General features: G+C 44.6%; 1 protein-coding gene and 1 long non-coding RNA gene across 4 annotated transcripts in view; one reads left to right on the forward strand and one right to left on the reverse strand.

The window, feature by feature from the left end:
- LOC135907201 (phospholipid-transporting ATPase ABCA3-like) overlaps positions 1-20,898 on the forward strand; it is a 314,412-nt gene that overhangs the window by 284,807 nt on the left and 8,707 nt on the right. The gene's annotated exons all lie outside the window — the stretch shown is intronic.
- Positions 105-6,499, reverse strand: LOC135907200 (uncharacterized). Its single transcript, XR_010565929.2, has 3 exons — positions 6,356-6,499; positions 4,984-5,279; positions 105-287 (listed from the first exon to the last, which is right to left on the reverse strand). It is a non-coding gene; the product is annotated as an uncharacterized lncRNA (long non-coding RNA).

The raw sequence follows: 20,898 nt of genomic DNA on the forward strand, positions 1-20,898 counted from the left end.
TGTTTTTATTTAGAACTCACGATTTAACATTTTAAGCAAGTAAGCTACACATAACAAATAAAGAAGGCCGCACTTATGTACAAAGGAGACCCAGATAATCAAGTGCAATAAAAACAATATTCCAACTTAAATTACATAATCTATGCGTTATACTATGCTTGCTGAAAACAACTGGTTGGCAATTGATAATCCAATCTAACAGTAAGAACAGCTGTCTTACCTTATGGTACTCTTGTTGGCACTTTTCCCCCACAACTTGTGCGTGTTAGCGTCAGTTGAAAATTGATCTGAAAAATACCACATTAAAAAGTTGTGCATCAATTTTATTGTCATACAACATGCAACAGTGTATAAAAGCTTCACAACAGATAATATTACAAAAATAAATAGAGCAAAATTTATACTAATTGTTTATTTATGTTGACAAACATACTTTTCAAGATGAAGTATAATAGCTGACAGACAATTTCGCAGATTGCAATAACCACTAATACAAAACTTGCCATAATGCAAACACGCTGACAAAATATGTAGCACAGGTAGCTGTATTTTGTTACGGCAAAGATAGCACATGAATAATGAGGACAAGGGAGGTAGCAGAACACATAAGCTATACCCAGCTGCATGCATGCAGCTGTAACAATACACATGGTGCACCGAGGTCCAAAAGAAACAAAGAGGAAAATGTTAGGAAGGCTTCTTTTACTCATCACAAGCTATCCTGTAAGAGCAGACAGATTATGCACTGGCTGTAATGTACCCTCAGCACATGCGTAAATAAGTTCCATTAGATGCCACATTTACAAATCACTCGTACAATGTTCTTGTGATCGTCCTTATTCCGATTGTTAACTTGGAAAGCATGACTGAGTTATGTAATGCTTCCCTACACTTTCGCACATATGAAGAAAGCAGTGTTTCTATAAACACGGGAGATCATGGAAGGATGACTGACACATACTTCTTTTAATTCTCTTGTCTTGGTCTTTATGATTATCTACCACAGTAGTCTTTTGTAGAGTGAAACACATTCAGATAATAAATACACTGTGGGCAACAAAGTGTGAATACCTGTTCTTGATTTCTACCTTTCTCAAGTGTCCCACTAAGGTAAGATTGGTGCAAAAAATTGTCTTCCCAATGTATGCGTTCCCACAAAACAGGAGCAGATGATAAGCCACATTAATGGTGCGTGAAATAAAACATCTGTTCTTAACGTACCACTGCCATTGCAATCTGGTGCGATTTTCTGCTCTGTTGTGTACTCTAGCACAGGTGCTACGCAGTTCACTTGGTGCCCAAAGCAACTCTCACACTATAGCAGGATGTCAATTTTGTTTTTCAAATTCTAAGCGAAACTCGGGTTATGGGGGACAATTGTAAACTTATAGTTTTGCTTTGTATCTTCATAATGTTGTAGAGCAGGGTAGAAAGCAAGAACAGATATTTATAATTTGGGTTCCCATTGTGCATTGCATGGATATGTTTCAATGAATGATAAAACTACTTGGTAGATAAGAGAATTAACTTCGAAGTCTACCATATCAGTAACTGGAAATTTTATGTGTAATTGAAATTTTGTGATTCCCAGTGATGAAGAAACAGTTTTGATAATATGTGCCAAGGCAACTAAGTCACTCATGCTCACAAAGGAAACAAAATAAAAACAACCAAGATTGCAATAAGTTCCAACTCGCAACCAAAAGTGAGACACCTCACATGACTGACTTATGTATTTACAGAGCATGATTTACATCTAGCGCATAATCTGCTTGTACAAGATGACGAACAATTAGTTACTGTTGCTTTCTCTCTGGGACATTTGGCTCTTCTGAACACATGCACATTGTGTGGCAAAGCTGCGTGGATGTAGCTGGGCACAGCTGTTATTCAGCATCAGTCTGTTCTTATGGTCCTGTACTATTATCATTGTAATTTATAATTAGCAAATAGCCTAACTATTGGGTTGATCAGCTCCATTTTAAACAAAACATACTGACAGATTTCCCTGTTGATCGCTAACAAAGTGATGGGTACATCATTTCAGATTTCAAGAAACAGCTGTGGAACAGAACAAATGCTGAAGACAGAAAATCTACAATGACCAGTACCTTCTTTATTAAATGCCATGTACTAGCTTTTTCTGCAATGAATACCATTATTACCAAAAATTGTAGCCTGAAAAAATAATTGTGAAATATTTACAAAAGTGACAGAGATTAGAACTGTATGTTAATTACATATGTCTTCTTAAACAAGATCACAATAATTGAAGTTTCATTAATTTTAGCAAAACACTGACATCCCATTATTGAAGCTAGTCAGTGCTGAAGGTATTGTTAGTTTGTAGGAGTCCTCAGACTGGCAGCTCTGAAATATTTGTCACCATACTTGGTGGAACATGCTTTGCTCTTTCGGATATTACTTTGCCAAAAAGCCTTCTGTAATCCTTGCAGGACAATTCTGTGTGGAAAAGAAATCTATTTGATCATTACTTTTTGGGTATATGTATCTCAGAACTGGTGCTAGTCTGAGTTCTTACAAAGTAGACGTTATTGAGTACTGTAATTCTAATGCCTGCCACAGCTAAAATTTATGTTAGTGAAAATTGTCGCACTGTCATGAAGCAGCTATGTTCAATAATTAGTGGCAGTCACCGGTGAAACACTCAGTACAAAACACAAATATATGGAGTCAAAATTTAAATGTCCAACAAAGTCACGTCTCAAGTCTACATTTCACAGAACTGTCTTTTTTTCTGTTAGTATGCCAATACCAATCGTACATTCACAAACATTTTAGTATTGCACTTCTGGTAAATGCAGGAAAGTTCACCGTCTTTAACAGAAGCCCTTGGGAAGACAGCCCATATTCGCTTCGACAAGAGGACTTGCCTTAAGCTTTGCGTCGCTATGTTGTAGGTCACTGTAGCAAGGGGAACGTTTTGCTCATTGAATATTACTCGAAATATTTTTATTATTTGTACTAGAGGTTTCAAGAGAGAGCCAATTGTAGAGTTCTTCATGCAGATTTCATATATTCCATTAGTTTTTGTTAAGCTGCTTCTTGAGTTATGTCCTATACAACGGCAAAATACATAGTGATATTTGCGGGCACTTTCTTGTGTATTAAATTTTCACAAAAAAGCAGTGTGCTGCAGCTAACTCAGCTCCCTGTAGACTGCCTGGTGCCGATATCTATTCAAACAGCACGTAAAGTTACTAGAAGTATGCAAGATTAGTAGGCAGGCAGGCAGGCCTGCTACTAAAATTATTGAGAATACTTCAATAATGTTTTCTCACAATAGCATGAGAATAACCTCGTGCTTTATAATTGTCCTATACAAATTAAATTTGGCATACATACTCTTCAAGATAAGCAGAATACCAGTATCTAATTGAAATTGCAATCTAAAAATTATTTAAAGTGGCTTAATATTTTTTGCATAATTCCAGTAATTGTACAAGCTGTTTGGATAGGTATCGACACTTTGCGGTATACACCTAGCTAAATAAGATACAGCATGAAACCATTTGCGAAACTTTTACACACAAGTGCCCATAAAAATATATTGCCACTATGTAGGACATAACTAAACACCAGCTACACACAAACCAATGACAATTCAAATCTACATAAAACTCCCTATGAATAGCTGTACATTCAAATTTCTAGTACAAATTAAAAAAGTTGTTTCGAGGAGCATTTCCCCTTAATAAGTGGGTGTCAGTGTTTCTACCAAAGGGTTACAAAACGCCTTGAGGCATACCATAGGGAGTTTTATAAATAGCACACGCATGCATCTGTCTAAAAAGTCCCATGCCCTGCTTGCATTCCTTAGACATTTTTCTGCATTCTGTTGTATGTCACCGTTTGCATCCCTTAACACTGAGGGCGCAAAACCGAAAAACAGCCTATTAATACACTTAATTTTTAGCCTGTAAAGGAGTTGTATGCGAATGGGGGCAGCCAACTCTAGCATGAGAATAAACAAATATTTGTTCTCGCATTAATGAAACCAGTCAAAATATAATCTCGCAAATTTGGAAATGAATGCACAAAGAACCTTGCTGATTGTTACATTAGTGTCCCGAACAAGATCTTTTGATGTTTACAATTCCTAGTTTTATTCACTTTCCTCTAGTAACTGGGCTTTGACCTAGAATACTCAGTGTAGGAGACTAACCCAGGCCTGGAAGCCAATATTTAAATCTGAAATAGACAATCATCCCCCGACCACATGGCACTGCTACGTCATCAGAAGAAACATGCATCCATGGACATATAGTCTGTAAAATTATTTTTACATGATCTGTAGCGTTACTCTTGCACTAACCAATTCTGAAAATTAGGAAATACATCTGCTATTTAAAGCACTGCTGCAAACCCGTGTGTTTGAGAAATGCAATACTCAAAAGGTGTAATACAACCAATGTGTGCATGAAACCTATGCTGCCTTTGACATTCGTCAGTGTGGCAAATAAGCACTCAGAAATGCCAAGGGTATCATAGCTTTCATGTCTCAAACCTTGTATGCGAGTACCAGTATCTTTGCAGTGAAAGAAGTCACATTATTACCCGACTTATAAGGGGAACCAATGTTTCTCTAGTTCAATAGTTTCTTTCTTGTGCTCCTATATCCTTGAGTTTTTAAAAAATAATGGGTGCTTGAAATAAGTACTCTATATTGCTCTTAAATTTATCCTGCACCAGAGCCCGTGTTATGTTACATTTCTTGAACACATTGCAGTGCTGTAGATTATCAAAAGAAGAAAAAATGCCGTAAGTTCGTATTTTAGCCTTCCGTACAACAAGAATTAATAACCTATCAATTACATCCACAAGTACGAAAGAACTACGAAAAACGGGGCTTAAAGGCAGGTATACATTAGAATAGCAGGGGCTGATGGTGAGAATTCTAAGAGAAAGGAACTATTAAAAACTAGATACTAAAGACACATATGAATTATAACAAATATTTACAAAGAATTTGAAGAGACAAATAGAATGTCTGTTCAAATCACTCCACCCCAACATTCATCCATGGTTCGATAAGTGATCACAGCCGGTGATGCTGTTTGGATAGATGGTAGGTGAGGCACAGCTGTGAAATAGGTAGCACATGTAGAGGGGTCACCAAAGGTTGTACGCTGGTTGCACAGCAGGTTGCCTTGATCTCCGGACTCCCTCGACCCTGATGCATTGAGCCTGGTTATACGTCGTTCGCAAGAGGCCTGGCCCGAGTGTGCGGCATGGCTTGGGTAAAATTTCGAGGCAACCTGAAAAACACAGATTCATATATTAGCACCAAAATATTCTGTACCATAGGGCAAATCTGAAGTCTACCATCTGCACATAGCAGATGATGAAAACAGACACAAGTCACCAGACTCAAGGTATATAAATGTGCAAAAGTGGAAATGAATGTGAAGAGCTGCTTATAGGATGGAATCCTTCAATTTGTCTTTTGTGGATCAATAATAGTATCTTAACATAAAGTCAAGTGTACATGACCCTCCCTATTTGTGTAAGTAGGCTATTCCATGCCAGCTGTTCCAACCTGGCACACAACCACTTGGAATTTCTTCTTGAAAACTGAGGGCTTTTCATTATAGAACAAATCTCAATTTCACACAATACTTGAAGGAAAAAAAAATTTTTACTGCCATAAACATTATGTCAAATTTCGTGTAATGCACCAAAGTATGCATCATAAAATGGCAGTCAAAAATTTGGTTATTTCATTAAGAGGACCAAATTTTTAACAACGAAGAGAGGCCTTACACCAAAAACTTGACTGCTTATTAGCCACTGCTCAGTTTATTATGGCTGATTAAAAATGGACAAAATGGCTTATTAACTTTATTTTCACAAAAGTGACCTACAGCAAAAGCTGCAAATTTATGCAATCCATGTGTTTAGGACTTGTGCTGTGTGCAAGAATGGTATCAGAAAGATACATTATGCAGCAGTGCAGAGAGGAGGATGAACTTGGAAAAGAAGACAGTTTTGGTGTACGTTTATCGGCCTGCTTACCATTGAGGCAGCCCTAGTAAATTTATACCAAATACCATGTATGAGAGTACATTGTATTCTTTTTAAATTGGTAAAGCTTTATCAAAGTAGTTCTTGTGTTAAGCAAAAAAAAATTGTGCAAGTGGTCTCTTGCAGTTTGAAAATTTACATCGCATTTCGTCTAATACACATAATCTCTTGGTGGCTAAGACAAAATGCATGGACTTGAGCATCCCTGCACAGATAGCAGGGAGTCTAAACTGCTTCGAAGTTACGTCTTTCATTGCTGAGTGACAAGCCATTTCACTCAAAAAGACGTCACTTAATTACAGGTATTTACCTGAATCTTTCTGTCGGCTGTCAGCCTGCTGGCATCATCACTAAGGCTGCCAACTCCCTAGTGGACATAGTCGGGACATGGTGGCGGCAGGATGTAGTGGCAGAAGCCACCAAAGGCTCCCAACTACCTAGTGGACGTAGTCAGGACAGGGTGGTGGGAGGACACAGGAGTAGGAGCCGCCAGAGTGTACCTGCAACAAATTTGCAGAAATGTTCTTAGTCCTACCATGACATGATTTACAATAAAACAGAGCTGTCTGTGTAACATGGCTACCAATACAAATAAAGGTAAACAGTTAGGTCCTACGACACAACTAGAAGCCCAACAAAAAAGAAACGGTACTTTTGTTTATGAAAATCCAAACAATGAAACAAAAAATGTGTAACCGGTTTGTGCATGGAAGCTCGGTTGAAACCTGAGCTCATACCATCAAGTGATCTGCTAGACAACTGCAAGCCTGCCACCTAAATATGCCATTGTAAATTATTTTTACATGCATTATGTTAAGCTGCATTAATACAAGTTGAAAATCTCTTAATATAAGTAAATCACCAAGCTAATTCAATTAACGAATTCCAGTGGTCGTTAATGCAACAAAGTGCACGCTCGGAATAAAGCTGGCTAAACTGGGCAGTGAAAAATAACAATGTGGTTCTCTACATCTTGTTTTCCTGGCTTTCGCTTTAGCACTGGAATATACAAGAATTTTGACATTCCTCATATTTCACCCTGCTAATTTTTATGCCATAATGCATAATACTTCAGCAAGAGGAATAATGCTTTCTTTCAACCGTAAATAGTGATAGCACAAGAAAATTCATTGGAGCCAACGTTTTGAGAAGAAAAATCTCCTTCTCTTTGTCGAAATATTAGCTCCAGCGGTCCTTGTTCTACGGCTCTTCATCAGTTCAAGTCTCTTGTCTTCCTGTGTACCTCTGTACTTTCAATGTTATGTCAATGAAACTGTAATAACGGATCATTAGTAAATGTAGCTGATGAGGAACTTGGGCTTGTTGGTAGATAACGACAGAGTAACTGCGCAACATAAAGATACGGACAAAGGAGGCTTGTGTGTGTTGTCTCCTCCAGCCATGTCTCCCCTTTGGGCGATTACTCTGTCTCAATGTAAAACTGTTACCCTTTGCACAATAATAGTAAAATGCATAAAGACAGGAAAGTGGACACAAAAATTACAACAAATAGCATCATATGCTAATGAGATATGCAAAAGAGCCTGCTACGATTTGTCTCACCCATAACGTGCTGGTACGATGGTGACTTCTGGCTGTTACCATTTCTTGAATACCTAAAATAAAATACATTTCAAAATTATAAAAATACACAGAACAGCAGTAGCCGAGGACATAATGCATTGTTTAGTACAAGAAGGTAAACTAATCTCCGATACACGGCAGACGAAATTTCCTTTATTAAGTTAGTAGAAAAATAAAACACACTTCATTTCATTCAATACTGTCAGCGTTTCTTGCTACAAGAAAAAAGGTATTTCTGCATGGAAGCAGCAAAATAATAAATGGCCTTCTACTTTTACAAAATATGTTGCAGCGACTAAGCCAACTACAGCTGTATATACTTAAAATTGTTGTATGCACATTACAATAGCCAAGACAGGATAAACTTGGGTTCATATGCAGCTCACTGGAAGGTACAACTTTGCAATCAACTCATTTCTGCTGGGCAAATATACGCACTAACATAAAACTACTCATAAAAGGACCTTTTTTTTTCATAAACCACCGGACTCAATATAAAAAATCCAGTAGCAATAGTACAATTTTACCACATAACGCAGCCAGGTTTTGTAAGCGTAGTAGGATTTACTATATAAATGTTGCAGCATATTCATGCTTTTAAATTTTTACAACCGTGAAAATAAAGATTACGTAAAAATAATACATTATATATAGGCTTAGATTGTGAGCTAATGTGTTTTCTACTTACAGCCAAATGCACAAAAAGTATGTTCTCTTTCAGCGCTTTGAAAGCGCTGTGTGTGTTCGCTTGTGCATGCAGCCGCTTAACCGCTCTTAAAATATCTGTGCTGCCACATCGCCTGACACTGCCATACAGCGTTGTAGCGCTTTTATTATTCGCGGCAATATACCTAAAGCGCTAGTAAATCTTCAGAATGCACAAGCTGCCCTTTCGATTGCCTGTCTTCGCCATGCGAAAGTCACACTGGTGCTAGTATTGTATCTACACTTCAAGTTAGGCAGTACTTGATATTCTACGGATTTTTCGATGCGACAGGCCACTCGTCACTAGAGTCGTTAAGAACGGTGTTTATCCTGAGGCTTCCGTCTGCCAGTAGTATTTCCGCATACATACGCGCACGCATGCCTAAGAAACGTCTGTGAACTGCCAAGAGAAACATGGCGCAAAATGTAGCCGTACCGGAAGGGCCGAGTACGCGCCGTTTGTAAACTCGGAACAAAAGCTGATATGCTTACCTGAGACGTTAAGAGAAATATGGCACAGGTCACTCCCCGCTGGTAGTCGTTCGTATGCATCTGGTCGTCTCTGTCCGTTGCGATCTCCCATATCACAATGAAAGATGCAGTGCAAACCGCAGCACTTCGGGCGCTTATCGGCGATACGCTGCTGCTGGCGGCGGTCCCCTCGTCGCAATCACACAGCACGCACAGAAGCTCCCACCGTAACTTGCCACAACGCTTGGTTGCAGTCGCCCTTAACGCAGCGATTTCAGAACCACCCAACGACAACGTACTCGCGCGTGATGCAGCACAAGTTCAAAATGGCGTCATGCTATTGACGGCTTCGGCTTTGGATCATTTTGTATCTGCACAACTGGGCAAAACAGTTGCGCTAGTTTCGGTTTTGTTTCCTTGCGTTGAAATAAAAACTGTTTTGCTCACTGATAATTTTACGTCACTTAAGTAATGTTTACGAATGAAACAGCCATGAATTTAACACGCGTCTTGAAATACCCGCTACGTTCAGTTGGCAGAAGCAAAATTTTCTCGTCCGAGAGTGGTTGTGTTTTAAATATCTATCGCTGGGCTGTCGGAGCGTGCTCGAAGTCTGAAGACGCGGCGTAATTGTCCTTAATTTGCTTAGCTATAACGGTGCGGCTGCCCTTGATTTCTGTCGAGTGCAGTTTGCTCTGATGTAAGGTAGAACTACAAAGCCGCCCATGTTACTGGATGATCTAGTGCACCTGAAGCTGCCAGAACTCCGGTATTTCCTCCACAAGTTCTTGCGACTGTGTGCCGCTCTCACCAAATGCGAGCGTATAGTCATTTGTGGAGATTTAGCAACACATTTTCTAGAACTATCGTTCACCGCTCTATCACGACATGGCAGCAGCGTGGTTGGTCCTTAGTAAAATTTTCTATGTATTGCGAATTTTGCGATAGCAATTATATGGACACAACCGCCGAATATATATCTGTCGGTGTTGCCGTGAGCTTACGTATAAAGTGCGATAAGATCCTATGCTGCGCCGTTAGCTGTGCGCGTTAAAGGAAGTGTACGAGGGCGAGCCGAGATGTATAGTGCCTGGATGGGTGCCCCAAGTATCTATAGGTGATCACGTGATAAAACGCGCGCAAGCCGGGGAAAGGAGGCGCTGGTTTAGCACGCTTCTCCTCTGCCCGTTGCTCTAGCCCGGTTTGGCGCCACTCTCGCTCTGTCTTGGAGATAATTCCCGATGGGTGCAAAGTGGGGAGGGGGGGGGGAGAGGGGAAAGGCGCTTCTATATCGCCATTTCAAGTTTCGGGGACGCTTTGAAGGACGAGGCAGCTCTGTCCGCTCTGTTCGCGCCCTTCATCACGCGGACGCTGTGGCAGCGAGTGTTCGCGGTCATTGAGTGAAATCTGTTCATGTTTGCACGTGCGCGCGTGACCCCGTGCTTGCTAATTTACGGAGTAAGCGATTACTTACTGCAGTTTATTCAGGCGATGAAGCTACGAACCTTGGTTCGTGCAGTTGTTCGTGCAGTGGTTCATGCAGCATTGGGGGGAAACTGCTATATTTTTGTTTTTAAATTTCTGGGGGGTGCAAAAGCAGTGCTGCGTACGATAGTGTTTGTTTCTGGTCGCGGAACGCAACGCACTGCGGTAGCCCAGTGGCTTTGGTGATGCGCTGCTGAGCTCGAGGTCACGGGTCCAATCACAACCGCAGCAGTCGCATTCCAATGGGGGCAGAATGCGAAAACGCGCGTATATTGTGCATTCCGTGCACGTTAAATAACCTGAGCTGCTGAAAATAAATCTGCAGTTTTCTATTACCGTGCGCCTCATAACAAGATCTTGATTTTGGAACCTAAATCCTCAAAATTTAACTTTACGTAGCGCAATTACATTTACAATCGACACTGTTGAGTGCGCCTACTGAACTTGTTATCTCGTTGCTGTGCTCTCTTTAGTAGCCAATGCTATATTTTTTTAGATTTACTTATGGTCAGAATCCATTGTGACAAATCCGGGTCTTCCTTAGCATAGGAAGCCAGCTATCGCTTAAGCGTGTGATATATCAACAAACATGTTCAAGGAAAATCGATATTTAGAGTTCGATGTAATTGCAGAACATGACAAGCTTGACGAAAGAATGATACACCGCATGTCGGTAACATGTCGGTAACATCATTTCAGCATCAAACAAAACACTCGGTTTTCTAAAACGTCACCTTCGTCTTGCCCCACCACATGTTAAATTGCTCGCGTATAAATCTTATAAGACCCAAATTAGAATATGCATGCCCCATCTGGAGCCAACTTCAAGCATATCTAATCACCGCATTGGAAGCTGTGCAGAATCGTGCTGCCCGATTCATTCATTCCTCATACTCATATGACGTCAGTGTTTCATCCTTGAAAGCTCCATCCGGACTGTCACCCCTCTCTTTTCGTCGTCGCATTGCTAGCCTCACCCTTTATCACAAATTCTTTTATTCTCCTCTCAATCAAGCACCGTATATCGCCGCCGCATCACGCATATCTCACCGCACCAGTCATCCCCTTAAGTTGCCCGCCCACTATCACGTACTACTACGTTTTCAGCCTTGTTATTTCTTCGAGCAGCCACGGACTGGAACGGCCTACCCCATGACATCGTCGCCATCGCTTCAACACCTGCTTTTCAAGAACGCGTATCAGATCACCTTTAATGTTAAATCACCATCGCTGTTTGTTTTCCTCACTACAAATGTAATCTCACCTCTTATGTAACACCCCCTGAAATGGGGGCCTTTAAGGAATGAAACTGAACTGAACTGAACTGATTACAACCAGGACAGGAACCCGAGGGCCTGCCTAAAACAGAAGACGTTATCTGGTATTTCTTCTCCTGCATTTTAATCTTTCTCTCGCCAAACTCATCTCGAATATCAGAGAAGTCGCAATCTTGCACGACGACTCTTCGCGTCCTATTAATAGTCAAACGACCCACACACAAATGTTGACTCTTGTTTTGTGACTCTACCTGCGCGAAAATGGGTCTTCGTAAGAAAAAAGAGAGTCAAGTTGCTGTGACTCACTTTTTACTCTCTTTTTTCTTAGAGTGTAGAAACCCGAACGTCTCATTGCGGTTCTCTTGGAAGCTGTGGTTGAGTCGTTTAATCGCCGGCACCTGCCGTTCCGCTTTATGCCAGCAGCGTTTCGATGTCGTGCTGCCTGACGTTTTAGCGGCACGTACGTCTGAGCTCGATGGTCTCCGACCAGATGGCCGAAACACAAGACTGACATTGACCCGCCGTGGTTGCTCAGTGGCTATGGTGTTGGGCTGCTGAGCACGAGGTCGCGGGATCGAATCCCGGCCACGGCGGCCGCATTTCGATGGGGGCGAAATGCGAAAACACCCGTGTACTTAGATTTAGGTGCACGTTAAAGATCCCCAGGTGGTCGAAATTTCCGGAGTCCTCCACTACGGCGTGCCTCATAATCAGAAAGTGGTTTTGGCACGTTAAACCCCATAATTTCAATTTCTTTAAGACTGATATTGGGGTTTGGTTCTTCCAGGAGGGCTCTTGAATTATTATATTTTCATTTTTATTTTTAAAACGTGGCAATGGGTCACTCGTTTGCTAAGTCACCGCTTTTATTATCAGATTTTATACCTTGCACAACATGATAACAAGCATGTGGATGTCCTTGTATTAGGATAAAAACAATTACCCTCCTTTGTAGCATGGACATACTCCGGAATTCTGGACTTTGGACCTTCAGCGTTCCATGGAACTTCACGGCAATGCACATGCGTAACTGAATGAGCAAAATTTTGGGAAATTCTATTTAAATATATCGGCCGAGTTTGAACAAGCTTCAATGACTGCGCCGAGAGGCTAAACCCCTCTAGCAACATATGCATTTATGGCACTTAGTCGGAACATTGGTGGTGCGTTAAAGCAGTGTTTCGGTCAGGAATGGGTGGTATGGGTCAGGAATGGGTGGTTAGGAATGGGTGGTGCACGCTTTGAGCGTGCATGCACGTGCACTTTTATTTGCGTGAGCGCGCATGTTTGTGTCCCCGTATTTGAATCTGCGCGCGCACTAGTGCGTGTATACGTGTGCGAGCATATGTGCCTTTGTGTGTGCGTGCAGTTCCGTGTACATACGTGCGTACATTTTTGTGCGTATTTGCAGGCGTGGGCGCATGCAAATATTTATGCGGGCGAATATGAGTTGTATCTCTCTCTCTCTCTCTCTGTGTACACGTGCCCCTGTTTGTGAGTATGCAATAACTAGCGAGGGAGCGAGCTTTACCTGCTTAGAGCTACTCTCGGGAATGAATAGGATATTGAGGTAGTTTAAATCTGTAAATCTACGAGACAAGAAGTAATCACATTGTTTTTGTAGTGTTATCTGTTTTTGAAGTGGAAATGAACGCAAAAAATGCCCGAGCCGTCAATATCGCTGCCGCAGATTTTATCACGATGGCACCGTCATCATTAGCACGGCTCACTGGGTAGCTGCCGAGCTGCTCAATTTCGTCATCTTTCTTCCCTCGGCGGAAGCGCATTGTCTTGATACCAGCGACGAGCTAAATCTGCACCAGCATTGCGTCATGCATCGCTTCGGCGACGAAGCAAGCTTTCGGTGGCACACGTTCGCTGCTATATTGACACAAAAACTTTCAACTGCTAGCCTTTGAAAAACAGCGTCAATAAAAATCGCAAGCCGGCAGGCCACAAGGAACATTCTCACAGAGCCACACTTTTGATGACATCACAAAAGCCTAGGCGCGATCAGGTTGACTTTACCGGATGGCAAGGATTGACTGACTGTTGGTTCATTATCATTGAAAGAACAACGCTTCAAGTTCTTAGCGCAGTGTGTTTGTGGATCCTTCTTATGTCCCTTCCTGAGGCGCTGTTATTTCTGTGAGTTTACAGAAGCACTTTTTCTGCATCAGTTACACTTTCAGAGAGCGTTTAATTGCAATATTGTTACGCTCTTAGGTGCATCGTGGGTTCACGAATGTGACGCTCTTAGGTGCATAGTGGGTTCACGCCTCAACAAACAGTATGCGGGGGCACCGAGGAGTGGTGAACGAAGAAGACGACGTGTGGCTGGCTGGCTGAATCTCGACAGGCGCTCAGCTGACCAAGGCCATCGCTTCGAACTCTACCCGGCTTCAAAGTAACGCCTTTTGTGGGCGCAACAGAGTGGTGGAGGTGCTGGGTACGACAGGACGTACCACGGAGTCGCAACATCCAGAAGTTCGCCGGAGCCGTCGTCTTGCCGGTCTCTTGCCAACGACCTTCCCTATGGCTCAGGACGGAGGTGGACAAATGCCAGCTCTAGTTTCACCTTCTCAAAGGTCAGCGCCAGTTGGACCTTTCCGGCACTACATGGAACCACGCTCGTTCGCGGGAAAAGTGGGCGAAGACGTCGACGAGTGGCTGATGCACTACGCAAGGGTGAGCCGCTACAACCGTTGGGATTCTGTCACTCAGCTTGAATATGTCGCGCTCTTTCTGAGTGAGACAGCGCTGATGTGGTATAAAAACCACGAAGCTAAGAACGTGGGAGCACTTTGTCGAGGAAATTAAGAAGTGTTTTGGCGACACCCACGCCAAACAGAAACGCACCGAGAGAACACTTGCTCAAAGAGCTCAAGCTCCTGGAGAAACATGCACGATATACATAGAGGAAATCCTCAAGCTGTGCAAAATCGTGAATCCGCAGATGTCCGAGGAAGACCGAGTCGGACATCTCCTCAAAGGAATTGCAGAAGATGTATACAATTTCCTCATAAGTCGGGAACACGTTGATTCCGTCTCAGATGTCGTGCGTCATTGCCGTACGTTTGAGACGTTGAAAACACGTCGCATTGTGCCAAAGTTTGGACGCCTGGCGAATGTGAGAACCATTGCCAGCGTCGATGAGAGCCCGTCTGCCGATCTTTCGTCTACGATACGGCAGATCGTGCGTGAAGAACTGCTGCGGCACCAGGAACTTGCGCGCGACGTCATACGACAACCTGATGCTTATTACCCGCAACACATGGCGCCTGCCGCACCCTGCGCTTCCTGGGAACCGGCGGTATGTGTCACAGACGTCAACCGCAGAGGTGCTCCATGGCCACGTGAGGACACATTTACAGCCTAACACCGACCTGCAGAACACCCTCGCCCCAGCAGGTTTGCACGCAGACCGACCGTTCCTCCTGTGCAGCAGGCTCAGCCGCTTCGCTCTGCTACACGACCCCCCACGGCTGAACGCTTCGAAGGGCAGTTCATCGATCGTCGTTTACCTGTGTGCTATAGCTGTGGCGACTTAGGTCACATTGCCAGGCACTGAAATCGCCGCCAACCACCGAGGTTCGACCGATCGACGATGTCTAGGCGGTACCGCGCTCCTCTGGGCGAAACATACTCGCCCTCGCACACATACTTAGGAAGCTTGCCTTACCAGCACCCGGAGCCGCTGCGGAACCGTTCTCCAGCATCCGATCGCAGCCTGACACCACCACCCGCTCCTCGTGTAAGCCGATCGCCCTCTCCGCGGCGTCGATACCCCTCGCCACCTCCGGAAAACTAGCCAGCGCAGCCGTTGGAGGTGAGGTCGCTGGACAATCTTCGCTGTCGACAGAGATACCTCCAACCATTTGTATGTTTAAGAATAAGGTGTTTGTATTAATTGACGGGGTTTCATCCATGGCCTTAGTGGACACGGGAGCAACCGTTTCAGTGATGAGTCTGGCGTTTAAAAGCCTCCTAGGACGAAAGGTGATGTTTCGCTGGGACCGTGCCGATACGTTTCGCGGAGTGAGTGGGGAGTTGTTGTATCCTGTGGGCGTGTGTACTGTAGACGTAACCTTGGGTGGTCAAATATTTAACGCGGAGTTCGCTGTTCTACCTCATTCTACGCATGACGTAATCCTGGGCCTTGATTTTTTGAAACTGTGTGGTGCCACCGTCGACTGCAAAACGGGGGAAATCAGTGTAGGTACGAGCTTTTCTGCTGCGTTTATGGAAGACCCACCGTATCGTGAAAGTGTGCTTTGTGTATCCCGGGATACCGTTGTGCCTCCGTTATCCACAACGTGTGTCTCAGTCGCCTGTTTCCCCACCACCGACGGAACGTTTGACGCTACCGTGGAGCCCGTTCACCTGAGTTGCATCAAGAGGAATGTACTGATACCGTATTGCACGCTGTCAGTCGTTCAGAGACGCACCAACTTATGGGCCGTAAACTGTTCCAGTGAACCTGCAATACTACCACAGGGTCTGAAACTTGCCGCCTACCATGAAGATCACGTGCTGTCGCTCGCCATTCTTACAGAGGCCCTTGATTCTGCGGATGAGCGCCATTTCGCTAATGTCGGCCCTGCGGCGCACTCCTCATTTCTGAGTATGGTAAACAAGTCGCTCAGCACTAAGCAGCGTCACGAAGTGGCGAATATTCTGCTAAAACATGCCCGACTGTTTGACTTCTCCCAGCAAGAGGGACCACCATTGTTTCCTCCTTCTCGTATACACCATCGCATAGATACGGGATCTGCCCAACCGCTGCGACAGAAACCATACAGAGTCTCACCATCGGAACGCAAGGTGATCAATGACCAAGTCCACGAAATGCTAAACAAGAATGTAATCCAAGAATCCTGTAGTCCGTGGGCAGCGCCAGTGATCCTGGTCAGAAAGAAAGATGGTTCATGGCGATTTTGTGTTGACTACCGCCGCCTCAACACCATCACTAAAAAGGACGTATATCCTCTTCCGCGTATTGATGATGCTATCGACTGCCTCTCATCAGCGTCTTACTTTTCGTCTGTTGACTTGAGGTCGGGGTACTGGCAGATTCCTATGCACGAGGCAGACAAGGAGAAAACGGCATTTGTAACACCAGATGGACTTTTTGAATTTAATGTGATGCCGTTCGGGCTCTGTAATGCGCCTGCAACTTTCGAGCGCTTCATGGACAACATCCTGCGTGGTTTGAAGTGGGAAGTATGCATGTGCTATCTAGATGATGTAGTGATTTTTGGGCGCACGTTCAGTGAGCACAACGCACGTCTCGATCTTGTGCTAGACTGCTTGGACGAAGCGGGTTTGGTCCTCAACTCGAAGAAGTGCCATTTTGGAGAGCGCCAAACACTCGTTCTGGGACACCTAGTGGATAAGGACGGTATACGACCTGATCCAGCGAAGACTGCTACGGTGGAAGCCTTCAAGCAACCTCGCCATGTAAAAGAGCTACGCAGTTTCTTAGGGCTTTGCTCGTACTTCCGCCGGTTTATTCGTGGATTTGCCAACATTGCGTATCCGCTGACATGCCTCCTCCAGAAGGGCGTTCCCTTTGAATGGACTCCTGAATGTGAAGCTAGTTTTCGTGAGCTGAAGTCTTGTCTGACGTCTCACCCCATTCTCCGACACTTCGACCTTGCGGCTCCCACAGAAGTTCATACGGACGCTAGCGGTATTGGCATCGGCGCTGTCCTTATTCAACGCGTCGACACCAAAGAACACGTCGTTGCCTATGCGAGTCGTTCTTTAAGTAAGTCCGAGCGTAACTACACCGTTACAAGCAAGAATGTCTTGCAGTTATTTTCGCAGTACAGCGCTTCCGGTCGTACCTGTACGGGCGCCCCTTCACTGTGGTGACAGACCATCATTCTCTCTGCTGGCTGGTTAATCTCCGTGATCCATCGGGCCGGCTTGCGCGTTGGACACTCCGTTTACAGGAATATAACTTTACCGTTTCTTATAAAAGCGGCCGCCGACACGCCGACGCTGACTGCCTCTCGCGCATGCCGCTTCCAACGACGGACTGCGACGCGGACAACTTCGACTGCTATATCGCATCACTGGAGCCGGGATTTCCTGATATAAATACCTTCAAGGTCGAGCAACAAAAAGACAGAACTTTAGAACCACTGCTCATTACTGCAAGGCAATCAGCACCACCCACTCGCTTCTGTGTTCGTGATGGGGTTCTTTACAAAAAGAACTATTCTACTACAGGCCCACGATATCTTCTGGTGGTCCCGGAGAGTCTCCGTGTCTCCGTCTTGCGCGCTATGCATGACGATCCAACATCTGGACATTTGGGCTCTGCGCGAACGCTCTACCGCCTTCATGAAAGGTTCTACTGGCCTAAAATGCGCCAGACGACCGCCCAGTATGTGGCCAGCTGCAGCGAGTGTCAATGTTATAAGCGTCCGACGAGTGCTCCTCCTGGTCAACTCCATCCAGTGCCACCCCCCAGCACTCCCTTTGAGCAAGTTGGCATCGACCTCCTCGGTCTTTTTCCGCGTTCATCCGATGGGAATCGCTGGATTACCGTGTGTGCCGATCACTTGACACGCTACTGTGAGACAGCTGCAATACCATCGGCTACTGCAACCGAAGTGTGTATTTTTCTGCCCCGTTTTGTCATTCTCCGACATGGACCTCCCAGAGTCATCATCAGCGATCGTGGGCGGCAGTTCACTGCAGACGTGCTCGAAGAGATGCTTCGTCTATGTGCTTCAAGGTTTCGACATTCCACCCCATATCATCCCCAAACAAATGGCCTTACGGAACGCACGAACAGAACTCTTACTAACATGCTGTCCATGTATGTCGAGTCAGATCATAAGAACTGGGACAGCGTGCTACCGTTCATTACGTGCGCATTTAACACCTCAAAGCATGAAGTTACGGGCTACAGTCCCTTCTTTCTTCTTTACGCTCGTCCGCCTCGTTATACACTCGACACTATCTTCCCGTTTTCCAGCCACGATAATCTTTGTATATCAGAGACAGTCTGTCTTGCTGAAGAAGCCCGTCGACTTGCTTCTTTACGCACTCTTGTTTCACAAGACCGCTCGAAGGCACGCTGCGACCGCCGACGCCGACACGTGATATATGACCCTGGTGAATTAGTGTTGCTCTGGAAACCAACCAGGAAGCGTGGACTATGTGAAAAACTGCTGGCCCACTATGTTGGACCCTATGTTATTACGGAGCGCATCAGCGAATTAACCTACCGCATAGCACGTCTCACATCAAATGGCCGACGGTCAGCAAAGACTGAACTTTCGCATGTCGCCCGTTTAAAGCCCTTTATTACTCGACAGCCTGTACGACTTGCCCGGCGGGCTTCGTCTGCGCGGAGGGAAATGTTACGCTCTTAGGTGCATCGTGGGTTCACGAATGTGACGCTCTTAGGTGCATAGTGGGTTCACGTCTCAACAAACAGTATGCGGGGGCACCGAAGAGTGGTGAACGAAGAAGACGACGTGTGGCTGGCTGGCTGAATCTCGACAGGCGCTCAGCTGACCAAGGCCATCGCTTCGAACTCTACCCGGCTTCAAAGTAACGCCTTTTGTGGGCGCAACAATATATTTGTTCGGATAGCACTTACAGAAAAATATTCAATCAAAAAATGTTTTTGCTCTGCTAGATAAACTCGAGGGCGGGCTCCAAACTGCTAACTAGCTTTAGCCACCTAACATGAATAATTGAAGTGTTAACTAACGTAGCTTCGGTAATTACGCACATAACTTCGCAGCCTACTCCTTATCTAGAGGTTACTAATCTGAACACTCGAATGATGAAATGGATGGATGGATGGAAAACTTTTATAGAGGGGCATCGGCCCGTGCACTAGCACGTGGGGGCGGCATACACATCGGGACAGAAAGGCCTAGTTTCTCCACCACGTCGCAGGCCCGTTGGACTGCCCATAGTTGGGCTTCGAAATTGGGACTGCGTAGGGCAGTCTCCCACTTGCACTACGTAGCACATTCATCGCATCGTAACCCGGGGCACCGCCAGTGCCTGTGTTCTAAGTTGGCAAAGTCTGAGCAAAGTGCGCAAGTGTGTGACGCTTGAATTTCGGGATAGATCCGTTCTAACAGTGTAGGGTTAGGGCATGCACGAACTTGCAATAGTCAGAGTGTCAATGCCTGAGGCCTGTACCCTTTACTGTGCGTTATTTTCTTCCAGTGGAAGCTCGCCTCATAATGAGTTAGATTCGTAACTTACTCTTTTGGAACCGCCTTGTTTTCCGCATCACTAGAACGTGACAGGATAGGCGTGCCACTTTTTTGTTGAGGCATTACTGAAAACTGGACTAGGCCTTTTTATGCGTGTGACGTGTTTACACACTTCACGCAATAATTTATTATTCATTACCTAAATTTTACTGTAGGACGTTGGAGAACACCGCAAACTTACAATAGCAGGAGGCCTTAAGGATCCATAAAATTTCAGTGCTTATTAGTCGGCTTTCACCTCATGGAAAGGAAGGAAATTGGAATTCAAGATATCCTTATTATAATTAAAAGCCTATCCACGAGAAAACGTTTCATCTAAGTTCCCCCCTTTGCATGCTGGTACCGACTTGAAGGTGGTTCCTATTGTTGGCCTTTTACATATGTCCAACTGTCGAACAAAGGGTTATTCTAAAAAAGAATGTGCAAGCGTGATTAAACGAGGACGTAGAATAAAACAGACACCCAGAGACTGTGCTAACATAGTTAAAACAGGTTGGTGGTTTGGAATCCATGATCGGCGTATCTGTTTCTTTCGACGTCCCGGTTCAGTCGCATTTACACAGTGTATCATGAATTCAAACCAACTAGCCCACCAACGTGTTTTATCGCGAATGTTTTATTTCGGGCAAGCGTGTTTCCCTCGGGCCCTTCACTACATTTCACAACCACGCGTAAGACTAAAGTGCTGTGCAAAGAGTGTTATTAGCGCGCGGTCGCGGGACCGCATCCCCGCAACGGCGGCCGCGTTTCGATGGGGGCGAAATGTAAAAATGCCCGTGTACTAAGATTTAGGTGCATGTTAAAGAACCCCCGGTGGTCCAAATTTCTGGCGTCCGCTACTACGCCGTGCCTCATAATGCGAATGTGGCAATAGCACGTAGAGCCGCATAATTCTGCAAACACTGCTGTCGCGATGCGATGTGCCCTGTGAGGCAATGACAATGCTCAACCTTCTAATAGGTTATAAACAAAGGTGCGCAACAACGCCTCACGCAAACACGTATCCCGGTATGTCCTGTCTACTACGCAAACATCAGTGGTACACGCGAAGTAACGTTTAACATAAACTCACTACT

This window comes from Dermacentor albipictus, chromosome 9, assembly GCF_038994185.2.
Source record: "Dermacentor albipictus isolate Rhodes 1998 colony chromosome 9, USDA_Dalb.pri_finalv2, whole genome shotgun sequence".
NCBI classification, from domain to species: Eukaryota; Metazoa; Arthropoda; class Arachnida; order Ixodida; family Ixodidae; genus Dermacentor; species Dermacentor albipictus.